Below are 26,220 nucleotides of genomic sequence, written 5' to 3'. Positions count from 1 at the left end.
TGAAATCTTTACTTGAATTTGAACCTTAATAAATCATCATAATTGAGCTTTGCTAATATATAATGAATTTAAATTCGTGAATAATTAACCTGATACAGAATAATAGCATTCAAACAGCTAAGGAACATTCATACTCGATCTTGGTACTTTATGTGGGAAAAGCTGACAATTTTTTTTAATCCCAATTCGATTAAAATTAAAATAATTTGGTGAAAGTAAGAAATCGGGAAAATTCTTAGATACCTAAAATTTAAAAAAAAAGGTAGTTTGTAAATGTATGCGTCTTTTAATAAAATCCAATTCTAATTCAAGCTGATTACATCAATGTTGATTAGTAAAATACATAATGCAATCTTCAGTTGAATTTGCACCGTGAGCAATCATCATAATTGAGCTTTGCTAATATGAAATGGATTAAAAATCATGAATAATAACTCTTACATAAGATAATAGTTGGAAAACGGCTTTAGGGAGAGAGTACCAAACCCCGAGAAAGCATTCATTATGTAGAAGAAGCTGATAATTTCCAACTCCGTTGTATTCAGATTGAGAAATAGCGCCCTGCCAGCGAAAATTCAGGATCCAAGACCCCTTCGTTGCTATAGAAACTGCTGACACAATTGAACCGAAGTCGATATCAGCAAGTTTGACTACAATGATGAAACTCTTTCTCCGTCTTTGTGTTACCCACCGCTTTTCTCCCAATTCCAAACTACTGAAATGATGAGCTACGCACTATTTCATCCATATATGGTCATCGATAAAAGCATCCTTTTATCATTTGCAGATATTACTTTAAAAAAATAGTGATTCCATAACAGTTTCCGATATATTTTACTTTGATGAGAAAGAAGAATCGAGAGACTAAAATTTATGATTCAAACTCACCATGTAATGGATATTTTGATTTAATTGTGATTCATGTGCCAATTAGTATTTATAATGCAGTTGAATAGTGTATAAAGTAGTATTGCTCACATTTTTTTAATAATTTATTTATCACATATTTGTAAACTAAGTAACGTAGAAACATTCCAAATCATAAACAGTATCAAACAAAAGATAAAACTTTAAGTATGGCATAAAAACAATGAAGAAACACATAAAATGTACGGTGTGTAATAGATTGTACAGCGCGCTGCATGTACAGGTCGCAAAGTAAAAATCGTTACATCAAAAATAGGTTTTGTTTAATGGTCGAATCTTTATAACTAATATGCAGTTTTATAGAATTGTGATGCTGACCTTTATAATTTCAATATACAGAGGATAATGCAGATAAAAGTTTAAGTACACAAAATCAGACACAAAAGTGTACTTAAAGAAACAAACATACAAGATTATATATTCTGAAGGATACCTTATGAATGTACTATTATCTTTTCAACTAGATATAGACTATTTTTTCCAAAATATCGTTATTTTTTTAAATTACGAAAATAAGCCGAATCATGAATTTTTTTCCTATATTTTTTAGAAGATTTCAAATTTTAAACGATATTATTTTATGTGATATGCGGTAAATAATATCTTAAGGAAGAGAGCGTGGTTAAAGTTTATCCCTTAGCGATATTTAGACAATATAATTACTTAAAGGAACCTGATAATAGAAATTGGTAAAAGTAATAGAAATTGATTCAAACTTTAACCTGAATCGTTTTTAATTATTTTTTTTTCTAGTTTTTTTTCTAAACATAACAATTAAACTTAAAATCATGAAGTATTTCTAGCAATAGTTTTTCAAAATAATAACAATTATAAACTTAATTTTATATAATTTTCTACAAATATTGAGTTTTTAAAGAAATACATCACTTTTACTTTAATAAAAATAATATTTTAATACTCATTTATTCTTTTAATTTTAAAGTATTTTTTGAGTATTGAATTTTAACGAAATTAAACTAATTTTTAAGAAGTGTTTCCTTTGAACATCAAAACAAATTCTTAAAAATGTTCTGTTATTGACATTTTTAGAAATATTTCGAATTTATTTTCAAAACTATTTTCAAAGGTTTCTTAAACTTGTTTTTGAAATTGTTGTTACATTGTTCATAAACACAATCGGAATTTATTCTTTAAATCGATTTTTTTTTCAATAGCTTCGTTGAAAAATAATCATAACGTAAAAAACACATTCCTTTGGCTCGGTAATAAATTAAAATTCGTCCGTTGGAAAATAATTCTTTTGGTTGCATTTGTTTCAGCGTATCCAAAAATGGCGTTAGAAAGAGTATCTTTTAATTTTATTTCGATTTTTTGTAATTCTGCCACTTCATTCAGAAAGAAGTATAAATCATTACCTGCTATCCTCTCTGATCTCATCATTACAAAGCATAATTATTCTTCATTTTTTTAAAACAAAATTCTTCATATTTTAACGATATATGATATGACTACTTATTTATCAATGAAATATTGGAAATATTATTTTCGTTTTACAAATTAAGAAATTTTAATAATACTATAATGTACTTTATATTTATTGAACTTACCAATAATTGAACAGCTGTTTTTACCCAACAGTTTAGTATCAACTTTGATTGAACTTAAATTTCAATAAACTTCCATGCAAATAATAAAATTTCCAAAAACAAAATCCGAACTGCTTTTTTTTGTATACGATTTCTTAGAAAAATATTATTAATATTAGAGCTAATGGAACTTAGAAGATGTCAGTAATAATATTGAATGAAGCTTATTAATATGTATTGAACTTTTCAATTAATTGAACAGCTGTTTTTACCCATCTGTTTAGCATCAACTTTGATTAAATTTTAATTTCAATAAACTTTTATGCAAATATTGAAATTTTCCAGAAAACCAAGTATTATTTTCCTGTACACAAATTCTTTGTAAAATAATGGAACTGTAACAAACTTCTTCTTTAACTCAATAATAAACTGAAACTCATTAGTCGAGCATGACTCCCTCGGAATTGATTTCACGGTTGCGTTGGCAATGTACCCAAAAATGGCGTAGAGTAGATAGATTCCTTTAATTTTATTTCTAAACTTTGTTACGTAGACATATCCTCCTGTAGGAAATAGAATTCTCTACCTCTTCTTTTCCATCAGCATTTTGATCTCATCATTATTAAACGCAATTCTTCCTCTTTTGTTAAAAGTCTTTTTTTTAATTTTTTTTAAAGATAATTACTTATTTGAAGCGAAAGATACTGTTTGCAATCTTATTATTCTCCCAAAACCTTTATAATAGCGATGAGCGATTCGCGTGTAATATTTATTATGAGATTAGTCGTCGTGGCTTTTCTTAAAGAAGAGTTTTATAATTTATTTGTTCTTTTTTTTTTTAGCCTTCTGGGAGATTAAAGGTATTGGAGTTTTATAGAGCCAGGCAGATTTGCGATGAGTAATGTATTTATTTATTGCCGCTAAATGGGTTTTTGAGATAAGAGGATAGCTGAAACTGATGGATGTTTTGTGCTACGGGATTTGAAATCCAAAACTTGATCGATGGGAAGACTAACTCTGCTTAGCTTTGCCTCTACGCCACCTTCGAAACGTACTGGTGCCACTACTTAAATATTTATTTTCCCCTTTCTTGCTATTGCCATTCGATACCTAGGAAACTTCTATGAATCGGAGAATATTTATCTGTAAAATTTTAAAAGTCGTCTGAGATTTAAGCCGCCAGGTTTCCTTTAAGTTATTATATCGTTTGAAATATCGCTAAGGGAAAAAGGAAATTTCTTTAGCTCTATTAATCCGTGGTCGAATCTGATCAAAATATTATTTGAAAAATCACACAAATCAGACGATTTTTTTGTTGTTGCTATATTAGCTATAAACAAACGATTATTAAAACAAATTTAGTACTTACCATATATTTACTTTTTAAATATTTTTAGTTATTAATTGTCATGTTAATATTCTTTTTATCTGAATAAACATGTCTGGTTATATTTATGAGTGAAATAAACCAATCTAATAAATGACAAGTCGCATTTTATTTTCAAACGATTTTACGATGGAATCTTTATAATGCCAAGGTAAGGAAGTTCACAAAAAATCACCTATACCATTCTCTTTAGTGTATATTGAAATGCTTCGCTAAAGAAACTCAGATTTATTCAGGATGCAATTACTACTAACAAAGTTTGCTTTTTCTATATATCCAGCTTTCAGTATTTAGTTTTGAACTTATAAATCATTAATTAATAATTTTTATTCAATTCGAAAAATGATAATCTAAATTAAAATGATACAAAAAAGATGGCCATATTTCATTTTCTTATATGCACTATATCATTTAAAATGGTTCAATATGTATGGTAGTGTAATGAATCAAATGCATTTTATACATTAAAGATTCCCAGAATGTACTCATTCATATATTCATATACCAGGGGTACATAGTTACATCTAAACACAATTTAGTGTTGTTTGTATTTTTTTTAATGCGTTAAATTGCATCCCAGAAAAAATTTCTTAATTCGCATGCGCTTTTTTTTAAAGTGTTATATTTTTCTGATTTTTTTAATTCTTTTTTTTACACACTGAATTCAGGAGTTCCGATATTTTTCTTATAAAAAAAATGCTAATAGTTTGTGACATATGTAATTTGCATTTAACACATTTTTTCCACACATTCGATGCGCATAAAAAGGCGTAAATTTATTGTTTAGTAACAATAGAAAAGTTTATAAAAGATTTTAAGTTTAATAACTTTTAAATTTCACATTATGCGTGTTAATTGTATTTTAAGAAAAAAATATTTCAGTTATTTAAAATTTATTTTTAAATTTCGCGATTTTTTTTTAAAAATTCTAATTAATAATGCTATTTTACTAAATACTCACGATCCAAGGTTAACAAATTTCCTTATAATTACCAACCAATGAAGATACTGGTTCCATAATTTTCCTTTTAAGTTTTACGGAAAAGTTACTTTTTAATTCTTCAACTGAGAGCAGAAAGTTTTAAATATATCATCAAGTGGCGTTCATACTTTTCAAGTCTCCGAAATTTCACTTTTCTGTTTTACGGAAAAATTTATTTACCAATGCAATAACTGAAAATGAAATATTAAATATGACATTTTGTGACGTTCTTGCTTTTCATATTTCCATAATTCCGTTTTCTGCTTTCCGGAAAAACTTACTCACCAATTCTTTGTTTGATAAAAGTAATGTGAGAACCAATAATACCAAATTGGAGATCATGGCGTTTATATTTTCCTTGAATCTCCGTAAATTCCATTTTCTGCTTCATTGGAAAATTTACTTATCTATCGTAAAAATGACCAAATTTTGCCGGGGAATTCGTCTCTAAACAATAATAAAAAATTATTAATGAATAAAACATTATTTTTTTAGTTCAATTAGTATTTTGATGTAAATTTTTCGCATTTACATATCAATTTACATTTTTATATTATAGTTTCCATTTTAATTCAAATTTATAAATTCCATTCCAATTTTTATTTTTAATTCATTTCATGAAAAAAGTTAAATTTTTATTTACGATTTTAACATGTACTAAACAGAGAATAATTAAAAATTTTTACTTTTATGTACTATTTTAACATAAACAAAACAATGAATAATTAAATGTACTTACTTTTATGCACTTAATGTATTCAACAACACATAATAAAAGATATTTATTTATATACAATTTCCAATTACCGTTACAGAATTGTCAAAATTACCATTACAGCGTTAAGGCTTGTTATAATATAACAGCTTTGCATAAATCAAATTCTATTCTATGCTCTGAGTGTAATTTTTAATTAATATTTCTTCAAAGATAACTTAAATGTTATCATATCCTCGTGTTTTATTTGGCTTGAGTTCAGTTCTTTGGTCCAATTAGTTTTTTTTTAGTTCAATTAGTATTTTTAGGTAAAGTTTTCGTATTTACATTTCAATTAATATTTTTATATTTTTGTTTTTATTTTAATTCCAATTCAATAATTTTATTCCAAATTGTATTTCTACTTTTAATTCGTTCTAGGAAAAGAGCCCACTTTATTTATTCACTACTATTTTAACATGTACTAAACAAAAAAATAATTAAAAATGTATACTTTTACTTTCAATTTTAACATAATCAAAGCAATAAGTAATCAAAAAATATTTACTTTTATGCAATGCATCTACAAAACAACACATAATATTTACTTTACCACAAATTTCATCGGAAAATGTTTTAGACATAATAAAATAAAAATTATTTAATGATAGAAATTATTTATTTATTTATCATTTCCAATTACCAATACATAATAGTCAAAATTATAACTACAGCGTCAAGACTTGTTATAATATATCAGCATTGCATAAAGCGCGAATTCTATTGTAAGCATTGAGTGTTATTGTTAACTGATATTTATTAAAAGATAACTTATATGTTATCAAAACATACCCCTGCGTGTTTTCTTTGGCATGATGAAATATTTCTATTCCAAACAGCATTGGGTCAATATTTTATAAGATATATATATTCTATCTCGAGCCATACGAAAGCGAATAACCTGAAATATTTCTTGAAAAAAAAAGGACACGTATGGCTCGTTGTCATGGTAACGAGTGGAGGAAGTTGTAAGATAATTCGTTCAGACGTTGATATCTGAAAGAAAATGTTGCAGGTTGCCTTTTTTTGCATTATTATCACCAAGAATTTCATCATAAGCAGTTAGGATTTGATCACTCCAATTGTAAACAGCAGCTTGGAGATAAATTGTTGACTAAATTGCATTTAATTAAATATTTTATCCAATTTAATTTATATTTATCTTGCTGTAACTGCATTTTTATCTTCTTACTGAAACTACATCAAAACATATTCTTTTTTTTTATTAATGAAAAGTGTTTTTAATATACTTCCCAGTAGTTTTAAATTTTATATTACTGACTATTTATTAGTTTACTCACGTATTGAAATACTAAATAAACTTTCACATATGTTTTCATTTAAATCTCTATTTTTAAAATTTAAGGAAAATATATATATATATATATATATATATATATATATATATATATATATATATATATATATATATATATATATATATATATATATATATATATATAATATTACGATAATTTAAAATTACTCAAATAACTTCATTCTTGCTAAACATATACTTTTAAACATACAATGCTAAACATATAGCTTTTATTGACCTATACGGGATCAATTAACTAATAATTTTTGCAAGCTTGCTTAGCATATATAAACGATTCTCACAGTTAATCCATCATCAACCAATTTAAAATTGCACAAAGAATTTTATCCATTCCGAGAATATATTAACTTTTATTAACGAATGCAGAATCAGCTAATTTAAAATTGCGCAAAGAATTTTCGTCGTGCCGAGAATATACTACTTTTATCAACCAATGCAGTATCAACCAAACATTTTCTTTATCAATGTTGTCAGCATAGTAGCAAGTATCAACCAGCCCATGATAAGGAAATTTAAAATTAACTCGAATTTATCCATGCTAAGCGTAAACTAACTTTTTTCAACCTCTACATTATCAATGAATTATTATCTTTATCCATGCTAAGCATCTATACAAACTATTATCAGCCAATCCATGATCAACCAGTTTTTTTTATAACTGTCGTTGAGCAGCTGACCCAATTATGAGTTTACGACTACCAATCTTCAACTCTGCAGCCTTGTAATTTTCAACACAACCCAGAAGACAAGGGAATTCCTGGATTAAGTATTGGGATAAATTTATTTCGTGGAGGTTTTTTTAATGGCACTAACCCGCATTTGCGTTACATGGAGAGAAAGACCACGATTAGATTAATTATATTTCTACATATTTACTATCAGGGACCGCAGCGTTTTTAAAAAGTGCTTAAATGTTCTTATTTTTGATTTTCGTTTTTTAAAAACCCTTAAAGGTTCTCTTTTCATTGGGTGTTTTTAAAAAGTGCTTAATTTTCCCTTTTTCAAAATGAGATTTTTCCTTTACAATGTTGATTTTCGCTTCGAATTATGCAAAAACTCACAGTTCACATTGTTCTATTCAATGGTTTCATAATTAATTCAACTCCAATCTATTTCGGCGTATTGTCAGTCCGTAGCGTTTGAAAACGCCATTCGTTTTACATGATTCAAAATTTCACGATTTTTGACAATTGTCAAAAACAATGCCAAAACTTTTTTTTTTTTGACATGACGGTTAAAACAAGATAAAAGCGTCAATTATCAAAACTTTCCAACCCTGCCTAATTATATATTTTTAAAGTGCTTAAAAATATTTTTTGAGTGCTTGAAAAGTGCTTAAAAGGTGCTTATTTTTTGTTCAATTATTTGACTACGCACCCTGACTATGCTTATGCTAAAAATATAAATCTCCTTTTGTGCAAATATGCACAAGATCACACGTCTGATAAGTTATTCATGAAAGTATATTATGTTTAACATTTATAGTTAAATAAATGATTATTTTGATAATTTTTTTTTTTAGTTATACTATAAAAATAACCTAAAAACTATATATTTTTTCATATCTCATGAGATGTGGTAAAAACGACGACTTTTTATACGGATTTGTTCTAATGCCAAAATAATCTAAAGAAATTTACTTAGTCGGCAGTATCATTCGTTGTTAATTACTTTGGCACCCTGATTCCTACAGACATATTCTTCATTTTTCCGCTGGTGATAGCAATTTATGACTTGTTATTTTTAGCTTTAATCATTTGTCCAATTCCCTCTTTGTCTCAGCCATCATCAAGATACATATATATGCATTTAATCTTGTTACTGCGAATAAAAAATAAAAATAAAAAACTCTCCATTCGTGTAGCTTTTATGCAAGCGCTTATATGATAAGTTAAAGTTCTTAAAGCTTAACGAGTGAAAAAGAGGTTTTTGCCACTGCTGTAAATTAAAGCTCTTTTCAACTTCCGTAGTTACGTGAATTTGGGCTTTTGTCTCGTTAATTTATCACTTTTTCGCAATGGCTGCGTTATACCATTCTTCCTCTTTGTTACCAACACATCCGCCATTTTGTACAATATTATGAGGCACTTTTTTTTTTACTCTAGCACCTTTTGTAGTCAAATGAGTGATGGTCATCTCATTTAAAGTCAATCCTTGTTTCCAATTATAAATATTACTACCTACGCATTGTTGATAGAGGGGATTGTTTGACTCATAAAATAATTTCCTTTGATCTTTTGTGCAACACTTATCCTTTTAGAAGTATATTTTCCAAAAAAATATCAATGTATTTTAAAGTATTCCATCTTGGTTCAAAATTCAACCGTAATATCTATACCTTGAACCACATCCGAGTTTTCTAAAACCTTTATAAGGTATTTAATGGGATGCCTGCAAGTGACGTTGCTTGGGTATCTCGATCTTGATTGGTTGTTGAAACATGTCATTTGCTTACGTTAGCAACTATTCTTTCTATTCTAGTTAGAAGAAGTCAAGCCCGTTAAGTTTTAATTCTCTTAAGTGGTATATTCTATGTTCTTTTGTAAAAATTCTTTCACATGAATTTAAATTTTTCACTATATATTTCTTACTTTACTCAAAGACAGGCACGAAGCCATGAAAAACATAAACAAAAAATAAATCTGAGAATTATATTTTAACAAACTCGATATGCGATACCACGTTGTATTTAATTAGATTCACGTTAATAAACATTCTAACTGATGTGGGGAAACTTAGCTAGACTTAACACGCCATTTTACTTATAAACGATCAGCTGGCACTAAGATCATCGGGACACGTGACTGTGTATCAGTGATCGTCTTCTTCTCGAGTTGCAAGTATCCTATTGAACAATGTTTTCTTTTCAATTAGATGTCTGCTAGTCACGTCATCTTATGTTAATCGTGACATTTGTCGATTCAGAAGCCAACCTGGTACTATACACACGTGTGACGTCGGATATAGGTATCCAATTAACTACAAGTCTTCTCGAGTTGCAAGTACCCAATTGAACCATAAGTTGTGGAGTCAAGCTTATACTATTTTGTTGGATAATATAGTTCAGCTTGGTACCATATTAAAGTTGCAGTAAATTTGCTCAATATTATTCTTCCAACCACGCAATAATTTCTAAAAGTTTCTTCTTCTTTTTTTCCTTCTTTTTCATTTTCTTTTTTGTGTATCAGATTAAATGCATATATTTTTTATTTATGCCTGTCATATTAAACCTTATATATAGTCAAATACATAAACATAATATTCGCATTGACTTTATTCTCGACCGTGTTTCCTGTTCCCAGCGTTAGAGGGCAGCATTGGCAGAGGTTATTTCAACTTCCGGTAGAAGATTTGCTTGTATTCATTTATATATATTTTTTCATCTTTGAATTATATTTTAATATAATTCTTTGTTTTTAAAAATGAATCTTTGGTATAAAATTCGTTTGCAAGTGGCGGAAGTTGTGCTGCTTATGGGTGCATTGCGTTGAAGCATTATAATTTGTTATCTAAAATTAAGATATTTAAATTCCCTAAATACCTATTACGATGAATTCAATGGAGCAATATATTAAAGAGGAAAGACTAAGAAAAAAAAAAAGAAATAGTCACGTTCTGCTATGACGTCAGAGGAGGATATCAAGACATTCTACGAATTTGTTCGTTTTTAGGATAGATGGTGAATAAGTATAATTTTCTGACGCTTTTGCTGTAATCCAAAAATAAATAATTAAAGGGCAATGCTGCAATTATTTATGATCAACTTTCTGAAATAAAGCAAATTGGGGACATAAAATACAACTAAAATATTATATAGTGTTTGTAATGAATTACGTATTATATTATCAGGGAAAAAATATTTATATTATTTTTATTATTTTGTTTTTGAGGAACACTATTCTAAAATCAAACAATAACAATATTTTTTTCACCACTACGGAGAAACATATTTTTGTTAGTTTTAATATCCATCCTTATTATCAAACATGCTCATTATTGCTTTTATTGTATGAACATCTTTAGAAAAATATCATTAACATATTCTTTTCCAAGTAAAATAAATAATATAATAAAATTGCTGTTATGCGTAAACCAAGTAAACTCCCATTTTTAGTTTTTACTGCTCTAAGTAATTTTAAAAGCATGATAAAAAAACTTAAAAGTTATTTTTATATTTTGATTTCTTAAACTTTTTTTTTTAAAGTGAAATAGTGATTTATTAAGTAACAGTTTGTAATGACTAGTGTTATATGGAATAACTCATGTTGGCAGTGCAAAAATGTATTTCTGAAGTAGAAGGAAGGTGAATAATATGAAATTGGATGTATAAATCATGTCAAATCCTTCTTTTAATAAGAGACCATTAACACGAAAGCAATAGCATTACAGCTGTTCCTCTCATAGTTTGAATCGGCAAACAAGTGTTCAACTTAACCTCTACGGCTTTTATGACTTCATTAACACATGTCACAACACCCCGTCATAACAGACTGCAGCATGTCTGGACAGATTCCGCCTGCCACGAATGCTTCATTAGATCTTAGAATCATTCAATCTACGTACTCATATTTAGTGGCATAACGCTCTGCAGGTTAATTCTAATACTTCTTTTGTTGCTTTTCCATCTCAAACTGCAGTTTTTAAAATCGTCATTCATTTCATTTTTGAATCTGTTCGTAAATATTTCACGCACACACAATTAACCTTATAAAAATATTCATGCTGTTTGCTTGGAAACTGACGCTTTTTTTAGGCAAACCTATGAGTTTTTTGATGCACCTTCTCCGTCGTAATTCAGCGAAAACAAAAGTCACAATGAACTTACATATATTATAACCGTCGTTGAACAGCCGACCCAATTTTATGGATTTACGACTACTAATGTTGAACTCCGTAGCCTTGTAATTTTGAACCCAATCCAGAAGACAAGGTATCTCCTGGATCAAGTATTGGGAGTAATTTACTTTCATGAAGGACTTTTTGATGACCGAGCTAACCCGCATTTGCGGTACATGGAGAGGGAGATCACGAGAACCTCCCACGGTTAGTCTCACGGCAAGGGGACTCTAACCCATGATCCGTCTACCACTGAGGTTATTTCACATCACCACTGTGGTCGGTGCAAGCCCGATAACTTGCATATATTGTAGTATGTAGTTTATTTTGTTACTGGTGTTGAACAACCGACTCTATATCAGATTTTTCGGCTATCTATGCACCCATTTCGTCAAGCGTATGTTATATTTTATTACTAGCTTTGAACAGCCAACCCTATATGAGATTTTTGGCTATCCATGCATACGTTTCGTCAAGCGTATGTTTAATTTTATACCGGCTTTGAACAGCCGACCCTATATCAGATTTGTGGCTGTCCATGCATACATTTCGTCAATCGTATGTTTAATTTTATACCCGCTTTGAAGCGTATGTTTAATTTTATACCGGCTTTGAAGCGTATGTTTAATTTTATACCGGCTTTGAAGCGTATGTTTAATTTTATACCGGCTTTGAAGCGTATGTTTAATTTTATACCGGCGTTGAACAGCCGACCCTATATCAGATTTTTGGCTATCCATGCATACGTTTCGTCAAGCGTATGTTTAATTTTATACCGGCTTTGAACAGCCGACCCTATATCAGATTTGTGGCTGTCCATGCATACATTTCGTCAATCGTATGTTTAATTTTATACCCGCTTTGAAGCGTATGTTTAATTTTATACCGGCTTTGAAGCGTATGTTTAATTTTATACCGGCTTTGAAGCGTATGTTTAATTTTATACCGGCGTTGAACAGCTGACCCTATATCAGATTTTTGGCTATCCATGCATACGTTTCGTCAAGCGTATGTTTAATTTTATACCGGCTTTGAACAGCCGACCCTATATCAGATTTGTGGCTGTCCATGCATACATTTCGTCAATCGTATGTTTAATTTTATACCCGCTTTGAAGCGTATGTTTAATTTTATACCGGCTTTGAAGCGTATGTTTAATTTTATACCGGCTTTGAAGCGTATGTTTAATTTTATACCGGCGTTGAACAGCCGACCCTATATCAGATTTTTGGCTATCCATGCATACGTTTCGTCAAGCGTATGTTTAATTTTATACCGGCTTTGAACAGCCGACCCTATATCAGATTTGTGGCTGTCCATGCATACATTTCGTCAAGCGTATGTTTAATTTTATACCGGCTTTGAAGCGTATGTTTAATTTTATACCGGCTTTGAAGCGTATGTTTAATTTTATACCGGCGTTGAACAGCCGACCCTATATCAGATTTTTGGCTATCCATGCATACGTTTCGTCAAGCGTATGTTTAATTTTATACCGGCGTTGAACAGCCGACCCTATATCAGATTTTTGGCTATCCATGCATACGTTTCGTCAAGCGTATGTTTAATTTTATACCGGCTTTGAACAGCCGACCCTATATCAGATTTGTGGCTGTCCATGCATACATTTCGTCAAGCGTATGTTTAATTTTATACCGGCGTTGAACAGCCGACCCTATATCAGATTTTTGGCGATCCATGCATACCTTTCGTCAAGAGTATGTTTTATTTTATTCGAAACTTTGTTTGGCTTCATATTGAACTTTTAGCAGTGATAGTACTTATATTAAAATTTAGAAAACCTAATAAAATAAAACAAATTTTATCACTTTTAAAAAATTCACAATTTTGATGAGTTAATTAAAATTGATTTAATTAAAATTGCCCATTAAAAATTTTTAAATAAAAGGATATCAATTATCAAAGAAAACAAAAAGTTCGTATTTTTGATGATTATTAATTAAATTGTATTAGTTTAAGTTGAAGTCCGATATACCGAACTCCAGATGAGAAGATACTATACAGCTGCCTATTAAAAATAATCCGAGCTTTCCTTCCAAATAGAGACGTTTTTATTTCTTCTAGAAGTTAGATTTGAACATTTACTGCCAAGAATTATCAAAGTTACTTTCCGCTCCTTCTTCTAACGGATATCATTAAGAATTATCCCTTTTGCTTTTTATAATCTGTTAAAAATAATTGCAGCTATTAAAAAGTACTTCGATGCAAAAACTTCTCCTGAAATAGCTAATTTTATGATACAATTCTACGAGTAATATATGGATATCGTTGTTACCACTTCATTTTCGGAGTACTCTCGAAAAGAAGAGGGTGTGGTTATTCTGGGACCCCCGTCTGACCGTTGACATATGAGGGTGGTAACAATTTTCCGTGATCTGAAAGCTCGCTGTCAACTTGTTCGGACACTGTCTGAATTATAATGTGATGGTTGGAAGTGACCGTTGAAAAGGTCCAGTCTCATCATTGGCCGCGTACTTTTATATCATTTCAGAAATGTCATTTTGATTAGTTATATTGATTTATTGTATATGGCTATGTTCTGCCTACATTATTTCCTTTTAAGAGCTTTTAATAGTACAGAAAAAGAGATGTTTATAAATATAGTTGAATTACATCGCCAATTTTAATAAGAATAACCGAATTACGTGATCTACGAATTATGCAAAAATACACAGTTCACATTGTTCTATTCAACGTTTTCACAATTGATTTAACTCAATCTATTTCGGCATATTGTCAGTTCCTAGCGTATGACAACGCCATTCGTTTTACATGATTCTAAATTTCATGATTTTTGACAATTGTCTAAAACAATGCCAAAAATTTTTGTTTCTTTTGACATGACGGTTAAAACCAGGTAAAACCATCAATTGTCAAAAACTTTATAACCCTGCGTAATTATGATATTTTTTTAAAGTGTTTAAAAATATTTTTTGAGTGCTTGAAAAGTGCTTTAAAGTTGCTTATTTTTTGTTGAATAATTTGGCTACGCACCCTATTAAAGACGAATTGCTTTGTTTTAAATAGTTCACGGAAAAAAAAATCACATTTTTGTTAGATATATTTAAGAATTACTTTGACGAAGCATTTTCACATCTTGTTCATGATTATAGCCATATTCATAGTCTTGAATAGTTTGTGAAAATAATCTAATTTTTGTTAAATGTATTTGAGATTCATTTTGGCGAGGAATCCGCTTTATCTTATTCCTAATTATAGACAAATTTATTGTTTTAAATTGTTCGTGAAAATGAAAACATTTTTGTTACATCTATTGATATTTATTTTGGTGAAGTAATCCTTGCATCCTGTTCATAATTATAGCAGAATCCATTGTTTTATGACAACAACTCCAGCTCCTGCAAAATTTTCTTTGACACCGACTCCATAGCCTTGTTTCTTACTCTCTGCAATAGTCTAAGAATGTGCAATCTACATTTAATATACAAAAATCAAGAAGGAATTGAAAAATTTGGGATCCTTATCTTTAGGAGTACAATGTTGAACAATGGATTCTACTAAAACTTCAAATCTTGCTCCTCATTTGAGATAGCATGCGTATTGATCTTTATTTTTGCGATGTAATTCTTGCATCCTGTTCATAATTATAGTAGAATCCATTGCTTTATGACAACAACTCCAGCTCCTGCAAAATTTTCTTTGACACCGACTCCATAGCCTTGTTTCTTACACTCTGCAATAGTCTAAGAATGTGCAATCTACATTTAATATACAAAAATCAAGAAGGAATTGAAAAATTTGGGATCCTTATCTTTAGGAGTACAATGTTGAACATTGGATTCTACTAAAGCTTCAAATCTTGCACCTCATTTGAGATTACATGCGTATTGATCTTTATTTTTGCGAAGTAAACCTTGCATCCTGTTCATAATTATAGTAAAATCCATTGCTTTATGACAACAACTCCAGCTCCTGCAAAATTTTCTTTGACTCCGACTCCATAGCCTTGTTTCTTACACTCTGCAATAGTCTAAGAATATACAATCTACGTTTAATGCACAAAAATCAAGACAGAATTGAAAATTGTGGCATTCTTATCTTTAAGAGTGCAATGTTGTACAATGGATTCTACTAAAGCTTCAAATCTTACGCCTCATTTGAGATAACATGTGTATTCCTTCCTTTATTTGCTTTTTTAAAAGCTGTTATCTAAGAAAATAAGATATCATTTTTTCTTCTTTTTTATAAGAATAAATTATCTCAGTTAAAAACATTGATTTCAGTCATTCGTGATTTACAAACCTATCGAATGAAAAGCCGAAAACTGAATTTCTCAGTTTTTTTCCTTCAAATAATTTTTAAAATATTTTTTTTGCTAATGTCATTTTTACAACATTAAACCCATTGAAGCGATTTTCTGTCTTTCCTTTTTGGAATCCCTACAACTAATCTGTTTTTCTTTTATCACGTTGGGAAAAAAAAATAACTTTAAAAAAAAGTCGTTCCAAGCTCTGCCCATTTTCTTTGACAAGCCGTTAAAAACAGAATTTTTTTTTTTTTTGCGCACTATTTGTGAAAAGTAAAAATGAGAATTAAAAAAAAAGCAACGAAATAAAAGTTTTGCCATCTCCAGTGCTTTAGTAACGGCTTTTTTATGTTCATTTTGGAACATTTTCTCTTCTGAAATGACGGGTGTTTACGGCTCTCAGGTCAGAGCAGGATCATTGGGTTGTTTTTTAAGTTTTATTGTTTTTCTTTCGTTCGATAATAGAAGTAGAAACTTCTTATTAGACATGTTATAGATATATATATATCTATATAAATACGATATATATATGAACTCAAGCTTCAAACTGAAACATTAGATTTAGTATTATCACCATTAAACTTAATGTCTATCGTATTTTATTTCCCGGAAAGCTAAAATGGACACTTCTGTAATCGCCGCCAATATTTTATAATGTTACTGCGAAAAAATTATTAAATGAAACTTGTATCTGTCATTTTTAAAGATCATGCTTTTTATTTTATTTTTTATGTGATGTGTTGAATTTTAATTTCATTTTATATCAATGGGCTTTTGGACTAAAAATTGAATTTTCGTTCTGTCGTTTTAAAAGTTATAATTTTAGTTTTTTAAAGCATTCTTTTAATTCATTCGGATATCAGTTATCTCTTACGATAAAATTGAACTTGAAATTACTTTTTTTCTTCTCTTTTAAATCTGTTATCTTCACTTACAGGAAAATGTATGCTTATTTAAATAAGTAAATAATAAAAATGAGGATTGACTTCTTTCCATCTTTTTCAGAATTTAAATTTATGTTATAAATTTTTTTTTTTTTAGTTAAACGGTTGAGGAAAGCCGTTTTGTTGTTAAGTGATAATTAGTTTTTGCAGTTTTTTAATGATTAGTTTTTGCAGTTATTTAATGATAAGTTTTTACAGTAATGCATTTTTGACTAAATAGGTATCTACTATTCATTTATTTGCTTATTGTTTTTTGGAGGGGATAACGTTTATTTCAAATTGATAAATAATAAAAAAGTTTTAAAGAAGTTTAAAGAAATAATATTAAACCACAAAAAGAATATTTCTTTTTAATATTTTACGAGAACTATTTATAGTAATAATACCAATTAACATTATAGCATTAGTGCCATTGAAAAAATTAAATACTTTTTTAAACTATTAATATTTTTGTACAAAACTGGGCTTTTTTTCTGTTTTACAAAAAAATTAATAACATAGTAATTAATTGATCGAACAATAATTATAATATTCTATTGAGATATGTTTGGACATTGTTAAAATTACTCAAAATAAAATCCACGTAATTTTTTATTTGTTTTTCCTATTTAATATTATACTTGTGTAAATGAAATAATTAATAAAAATGTATAATTGAACTTAGCTGTGCAAACCTTGTTTTGAATATTTTATCTGAGACCATCACTTAGTGTGCAAAATTTAAATTTTTTTTTGACAAAACCATCGCGTGTCCCAAAAAAGTGACAAAGGTTTTGTGTATTTTGATGTTCAAATTCTATTTTACAGTCGTAAATACATGTAATTGAAAATAACTTTTATGACATTCAATCAATTTTTGTCAAAAACTGACATTAAATAAATAGTGCATTTTCGAAGTTTTTGTCCTCGACGTCGCTTGTAACATTTCTAGTGTGATGCGAATTGCTGATCTTTTCAACAATGCATTTAGTTGTCAACATTCTTTCCACCCAGAAAACGATGATTTTCTAACAGTCTTTTCTCCATTCATAAATCATCGTCATCGAAACGTTGTCTGACGTCATGAACAAAAACGAAGAATGATTGCCTCTAAAATGTATTAAATAAATGAAAGAATAATCATGGTTGGGAGAAAAAAAAAGCAAACTATAATAAAAGTAAGCAAACGCCAGACGTATAAACCTCGCGAACCTAGGAAACAAATAAATTTCAATATTACTTTTTTTTATAACAATTTGATATAATACGCGCAGCTTAACTTTCAAGACTCATATAAGAGTGAAAATATAAAAATAAGAATGGCTCTTTATAATATTTGAAGCAATAAGAAGAGGCTTGGATATAGAAAGTAACCTTTAGCTTTTCTGTTATTAAACTTTTAATATAATTACTGGCATCAATTTAAGAATGCTTCTTTCTCGTCTGCTTCTTTCATTTCTGCGAGACGGCGGTTATTCTTCAGATTCGGTTGATGGCATCATCTATAATTCTTTGTTAGGAGGAAAATAACGGGATCTTCTACATATTACCAGATTATTTTAACAAGCTTTTTTAAAAAAATCGTGGTATACTGGCTAGCATTTACTTTGAAAAATAGGCTTAAAACTTATCGTTTGATTTCGTAATCTTTCAGTGTTTCACCGAACTATTTTTACAGTTTCAAACGATAGTTTTTATTTTTAACATGTACGGCTATGATTAACATTCTACCACAAAAAGATTATCATGACATGAATGCTAATTATGTAAATAAACTGTACTGTTGTAGAGATTTTTGGATAAATACATATTATTGGTTATAGATTAAGCAAATAAATATTTTTCTGTAAATTTTAAAATATTTGTTTTAATATTTTCTTACACATATTTTTATGCTTATTGTTATATCATCATTATCTTGGAAGATACATTCATGCATACTTGCTGAAATCCATGATAAATTTTGCTAATCTGTTCTTTAAATTAACAAATCTGTGTTAACTTTTTATATTATGTTTACATTAACTTTTATTAACATAATATTTATTCTTATAGTTTAAAGTTACTTTTTAATAAAGCTCGGCAGTTGTGATCGTTTCCAAGAAATTTATTAATGAAACCAAAATTTAGTCGGAAATAAATTTTTTTTTTTTAAACTTTTTTTCTATTTAAAAAAGATGACATTTTAAATTTGCTAAAACGTTTTAAATTCAAAATTTTAACAAAAGTCAGATGTAGTGACGACAGCTTTCTCCAAAAAGGTAATTCTCAAGAGATTGAAAGAAAAAAAAATTATAAATTTTATAAAAAGATTCAGTCTGCATTCAGTGAAGATCAGTGAAACTATTAAAATTTATGAATCATGTTGGAATACAAATAATTTAACTTAGCTGTAAACTCCCAGACTATATTAAGTTGAACCAAAATATCGTACAAATGAATCTTTTTTAAACTTGATTACTCGGTACTGTGGTTGAACGCGATCAAATTTACGCGCTGAATGTTAAAGTGCTTTATCTGAGATAGGGATTAATAAAATTATTTAAAACCTGTCTTTGCACTCTCTGGTCAAGAATATCCGGATTTCTAGTGGTACTGAATCGGAGGGTACCTTGGTCACATATTATTGTGTGGTAGTCATCTTTTTGCAACGATGTCTACGTAATCTGAGTTCGAATTCATTCCAAAGGTCGTCTATTGGATTTATAATGGGACGCCTAGAAGACCAGTTCAGTTTTTGAACACCAATTTTGCCAAACCATGGCTGCAGATCCGCGATGGCTCAGGGGATAGAGCGTTTGCCTTCCAATGAGGTGAACCGGGTTCGAATCCTAGTCGATATGAATTCCGCACCCGGCTTGCACCGACCACTGTGCTGACGTGAAATATCCTCAGTGGTAGAGGGATCATGGGTTCGAGTCCCCTTGCCGTCAGGCTAACCGTGGGAGGTTCTCGTGGTCTTCCTCTCCATGAAACCCAAATGCTGGTTAGCTTCATCAAAAAGTCCTCCACGAAGGCAAATTTCTCCCAATACTTGATCCAGGAGCTCCCTTGTCTGTCTTTTAGATTGGGGTCAAAATTGGAAGGCTACGGAGTTGAACTAGTAAACCCATAAAATTTGGTCGGCTGTTCAACGTCGGTTATAGAAACCATTGCTGCAAGTGTGTGCGGAGTCGTTATCTTGTTGGAAAGAAAGCTTTCCCAATGATAGTGCCATAGAACTGAGAGAGCAATATTGTCCTGAATGTTCAAATACAACACTGAGTTCATATTTCCAAACAGTGAACTCTCGCAGTCATCTCTCAGGCCCACTTCTTTTGGTGAAGGTCGGGATGCTTTTGGTCTGCTAGTCTATAAAAATCCTTGCGTTTGAATGTAGATAATTATTTTTAATGTAATATAGAATTAAAAAATTGGGCAAATGGTTAAAACATAAAAAAAAACATATATTATCTTTGTAGAAGCTTAGGATTACACTATTCAGATTAAAACACAGGAATAGTTCTTAGCATTGATGGATAGAATATGGTAATGACAGATTTAATCAAACTTTTTTTGGTGCAGATATGGTTAAAAATCATTTTTAGTTACAAATGTCTTCGGTAAAAAATAGCTAGTGTGTAAATTGTACAAAAATAAATTAAATATTATAATATTTATTTTGAATAGTTAAGCGGGACTTAGCCCTTTGAACCAATACTCATGTTACGCAAAAATTAAAAAAGTGCGTGAAATTTCTCTCTCTCTCTCTCTCTCTCTCTCTCTCTCTCTCTAAAAAATAAAAAATAAAAAAATTATAAAAGTTTCAAGGGATATTTTAATTACCGCTATTTGTTTTAAAAATTTCCAACGTTTAAAAAAAGCTTTAAAATATTCAAATATATAAGATTATTTTACAATCAATGTTTTAAATCAGTAATTGTTTTAATATCAGAAATTTACAATTATATACTTATAAATCATAATTTATTTCACAAATCTAAAGATTATTTTTAAGCAATGGTATTTTAACTGAAAAAATATTCCTGAAAACACACTGAAAAAGTCTTATCTACTTCTCTTTCTATCAGTTCGAGTTCTAGTAAGTAAAAAAAAAACAAAAAAAAAACGTATAAATTGTTAAGAAAGAAATTCTCTTAAAGGTATAGCCGAAGAATTTTCAAGTATATACATAAATCAGGAAAAAACTCCCACGACCGGAAATTTCTTCTGAGGGTCTGTATGTATATATAGAGAAAGATATATATGGGTATATATATATACATGTGTGCATGTATGTATACTTCCATGATTGATTATATCTCTGTTTTTAGTATTGATTTTCTTTCGCTTAAATTCGGGCTGTATTTCAGCGACACGGCTACAATGATTTATGTGCGTCATTTAGCAAAGCATAAAAAAGTATTTTACAGACCAGGCTTTTTCATCTCTCTCTGCGAAAATAATAAGGAATTAATAATGATAATGATGAAAGTCGTAATAAAAAAAAAATGTGACGTCGCGATCAAAAAGCGGAAAGAAGTAAGCCGGTTAAAATTCGCAATATGCCGATAAATTTCACCCTTTTTTTACGAATGATAGCGTCTGAATTGCTTTACATAAAATGTATTTGACGTTTGCCAAAAATTAATCAAAGTTTCAGGCTTAAGCCTTAATGGAAAATTGGAAAAGCAGGATACTGATTTTGAAGTGTGCAATTTGTGTATATTAATGTTTCATTTCTATAATTATGTGGTGATTTATTGAGAATTGTATGATTGTAAAACGAGCGAATCAGTTTTGGTTTTTGATAAAACCATTACTTTGCGATCGTAATCAGGTTTAATCCGTTATTTCAGTTTGGCTCTCAAATTTTTTTAAAAGCAGTCATAAATTGGGATTTGAAAACTGAAAATGTCATACCCAGTTTTTAACATTAAATCATTCCTCATATCAACGTTATTGTAGTTAAAATTTGTCGCATATTAACCTCTTCGCTTCAAAAAAAATCCATCTATTTTTCGGAGACGTTTTCATTTCTGAAGAACTATTTAACTTATTTTGTTCAAATTTTGGGTTTCGTGAGTTTAAAATTAAATTTTATGGTTTATAAGAAATAGAAAGATTTGTAAAACTTACAATTCAAAAATTTTTCGACCATTAGTAAGTAAAACTATATTAAAAAAATAAATAAATATAAAAACACTTTTTTACATAGAATTATCTTTGTATAAGCATTGTGTTATATTAAATAGTCCGTAACATATAACAAAATACGGAAAAGTTAATATATTTGGTGAATAAATATCGAAAATTACGTAATATAAAGGATTTATACTTTCGTTCAGCCAGATATAAATATTGGGATCATATTTTCCAGAATCCATGAAATTCGAGCCTTGATGGCTCAGGTTATAGAGCGTTTGCCTTCTAGTGAGGTGAACTGGGTTCGAATCCCAGCAATGGCTGATCGATACGAATATTGTATCTGGCTTGCACCAACCACAGTGCTGACGTAAAATATCCTCAGTGGAAGACAGATCATGGGTTAGAGTCCCCATGTCGTCAGGCTAAGTATGGAGGTTTTCGTGGTTTTCCTGTCCATGTAAATCAAATGCGGGTTACTTTCATCAAAAAATCCTCCCCGATTTCTCCTAAAACTTGATCCAGGATTTCCATTGTCTTTTGGATTGGGTTCAAAACTACAAGGCTACTGATTTGAACATTAGCAGTCGTGAACTCAAACATTGGGTAGACTGTTCAATGATAGCTATAAAATAAAATAAAATAAAATCCATGGAATCCATTCAGAAAAAGTAAATTTTTCTGTCCTATTTCGTAACTTAAAATATCTATAGCTCATATAAATTAGCAAACTTAAGTTCAACCCTTTAAACCATTCAAATTACATCTCATCATGTGACAAATCGATCTTTTGATCATACGTTATTAAGCTGTCTTGTTTTACATTTTATGCGCTGTACATAGAAAATAACTGGTGTTTATTGTTTTGATAATATATTTGGGTTAGAACCTTTCCAAATAACACAATCAAGAGAGGTCAAGACTTAGAAGTTGGTGCAAAGTTTCTATGTAGAGATAGCTAACCCGAAAGCTCTATTTGCTAAAGCAAAGTAGGGGTAGACATTTTACCCTGACCGACTGTTTGCTTGCCATCGACCTTGACAAGGGTAAACAGACGTCTTAACGCAGAGTAAACTCAAAGGGCAAGTCGGCTCAGAAAAGAACCAATTCAGAAGTAAGGATTTGGAATAACAAATATTCCTCCGATATTAACATATCCAATAAATGTAACAGAATCCAGAGTCTGTCGAATTTGTTATATACTTCTCGCCGTATTTTTTAAGAGTTGGAAATTGAATATTTAAATATTATACAAGGCTGGTGAAATTTGTTTTTTAAAAACTGGAAATCTTAAGGTTGTAAATTAACTAAAAGCAGTAACTTAAATTTGGTTTATATTATGTTTGTTTTATGTGAGCAGAGGTCACCTTCTGTGTATTGTACCTTTTGATAATGATTATTTTTATAAACCTAGTGGCAACATATTTTAAAAAAGTTAAAATCTAAAACTTTAAATTAAAGTTTACAAAATAAAGAAAATTATAACATTTAAAAGTAATTTTTTTATTATATTTTTTTAAATGAACAATTTATAAAACACTTCAACTGAATTTTAAATAGTTATAGGAGGGAGGATTTTTAAATGTTTTATCGGTAAGGAAAATAATGACAGTTCATTTAAATTGATCATAATTTTGAGTTAAAAAAAACATGAAGTGTTGATACTTTGGGACGAACAGTAAAGCATGTTATAACATGGGGGATGCTTAATTTTAAACAATTTCTATATCAATTCCTACGGTAGAATGTTTTTTTTTCCTAATACCCACCTGGGTTAACATTTTCCCGTCAATTCAGGCATTTACAGGGCAGTTTCGTTGGCCTCTCTTTCAGGGGCACCATATTAGGTGGGCCAACGCTGCTCCCACAGTAAGGACAGATAATATAGAGAAGGAAAGAACATCCATGCCTTGCCCGGGATTCGAACCCAGAACCTTTCTGATGCAAGGGCAGTTCCCTGAGCCCTACACAGGCCGGTTGGCTGTAGAATGTGTTCTTACTTGTTCCAATCTTCTAAATATAGAGAATAATTTATTTTATAATTATATTTTGTTTTATTAAATTATGAATTACAATATTTTTATTATTTATTTTAATTTTCTCATTTTTAATTTGGAAAAGGTGAACATCTATTACATACGTGATAAGGGAATCTTGTTCAATAAAAAAAAATTCCTTCCTTTTTTAAACAGTTTCTTTTTCCGTTAACTACATGAAACTTCAAATTTTAATTTTCTATAAAACTCTATGTCTAAAAACTAATAGTATCTGTATTAGTGAATTGGAACATGACGTTTTGTAATTGTGATACAACAATTGTTCCATAAGTAAATTGTAAATTAATGTTAGCTACCATTTTTGTTGCATTAAATACTACTAGTAAGAACTAAAAATTTAAATGTCATAAATCAACAAATGGTAAAAAATTATTGAAGTTATACTTCTTATGCGACTTCCAACAAGGTTGCGTTAAACGTTTAACGCTACATTTTTATTGGCCGGGAAATCACGTGGTAGGATCCAGTTTTCCCTCATTCATTTCCATATTGTTTTGGTTCTTACTAGCATAAAAATAATAAAAGTATTGTTTTTCTATACATATTTTTTTAGTTTGTTTTGATACACATATAATTTAATAGGGTAGTATTTTTTATTTTCAAATTTAGTGGATAACAATTGTAAAAAATAAGTGAAAACAATCCCACGGGCAATGCGACGGATTTAAGGTTATGTCAAGTGACGTCTCTTGTGAATATCAATTGATTGTTAGGTTTTCTCTTTTGAAATTACATTATGACGCATTCACATACATTATTATTACAAATGGGTATACTATAGCCTACGTCACAGGATGTGTTATTCCTACTAAATTTAACTAAAAAACAGCATTTTCTGCGAACCTGATTTTTAGCAACAAGTAAACATTACATGAAGTGTGTTGTTATAAGTCGCTACTCGGCAGGTTGGAATTGTATTAGTCTAGTTCCTTTCGAAATATGAATTTAGTAAACATATTTAGAACTCTGCTTATTAATTAAACTAAAAGGTAAATGTTATTCCTAGTAAGTAGAAGTAGTTGTGTTTTTTTCATATTATATACAAATACATTTTCCATGGCGAGACGATGAGGCGACCACAAGCACTTCCACTGGTTCAAGAGGTCCACGAGGGAAAAATGCACAATATTACCGTTATTACAGAGCACGGCAGTGAGCGGAGCAGGAAAAAGAGTCGTTGAATAAAACTAGTGATTCTTCTACGACTGCTGATTCTTCTATAATTAACGTCGCAGGTTACGAAGTTTAACCGGCGGGACTCCACGCACTATTTTTTTTCCTATTCATTTTTAATATATAATATGTAATTTTATTTATTTTTAACTTATATGCCAAGCACTCTCTGTAAATAATAATGATTATTTCATTTGGCTATCGGTTTGATAACTATACTGTAAATATAATTTCACCAAACAAATAAAATTTTATTCTTTTACATCCATTCGCTTATAACTTTTTTAAATTTGATATTTTCAATAGAAAATATTTAAACTTAGGTGTAACTCTTTAGTTAACTAGTTTAAATAGTTTTTTTTCAAGTATATTTTTATATATATTTAACACGCTGAAACTTTAACGACATTAAATTCTGTTTAAACTATCGTTATCATTCCTAATATCATTAAAAGAAGTTATGCTGTCCTCCTTCCATGAATTTCAACGACCTCATCAGTCTTTATGGGTCCATTAAAAATCTAGTTAGCCCATGATTTATCTTCGATGCAAGTCTATATTTTTACCTTGTGTCACGTGATTCCTTAAAGCCACTCCCTCACGAAAGACTGATAAATGTTACAACAAAAGATATGTTATCTTTTTTTTTTTCATGTTGAGTACAGATAGTATTGAATACGGCCTAATAATATAATAAGACACGCTAGTATAAGAACTGGATAGAAAGAGTTATACTTTTATTGATTTTTTTTTGAATGAAATAAAATGTTATAAAATTGTATTTATAATATATTTATTAAAAATTGATTTATATAAATAATATTTATTAAAGAGATTCAATTGTTAAATCGTTACCAGGATATCGTGAAAATTACCGTGTTTC

At 29.5% G+C, this 26,220-nt stretch overlaps 1 protein-coding gene across 21 annotated transcripts in view; it reads left to right on the top strand.

The window, feature by feature from the left end:
- LOC107436679 (RNA-binding protein Musashi homolog Rbp6) overlaps positions 1–26,220 on the top strand; it is a 480,532-nt gene that overhangs the window by 158,424 nt on the left and 295,888 nt on the right. The gene's annotated exons all lie outside the window — the stretch shown is intronic.

This window comes from Parasteatoda tepidariorum, chromosome 4 (assembly GCF_982258835.1).
Source record: "Parasteatoda tepidariorum strain Cologne lab strain chromosome 4, Ptep-v5.0, whole genome shotgun sequence".
In the NCBI taxonomy this organism is placed as follows: Eukaryota; Metazoa; Arthropoda; class Arachnida; order Araneae; family Theridiidae; genus Parasteatoda; species Parasteatoda tepidariorum.
The sequence above is the reverse complement of the archived record's forward strand: the minus strand, read 5'-3'. Positions and strand labels throughout refer to the sequence as shown.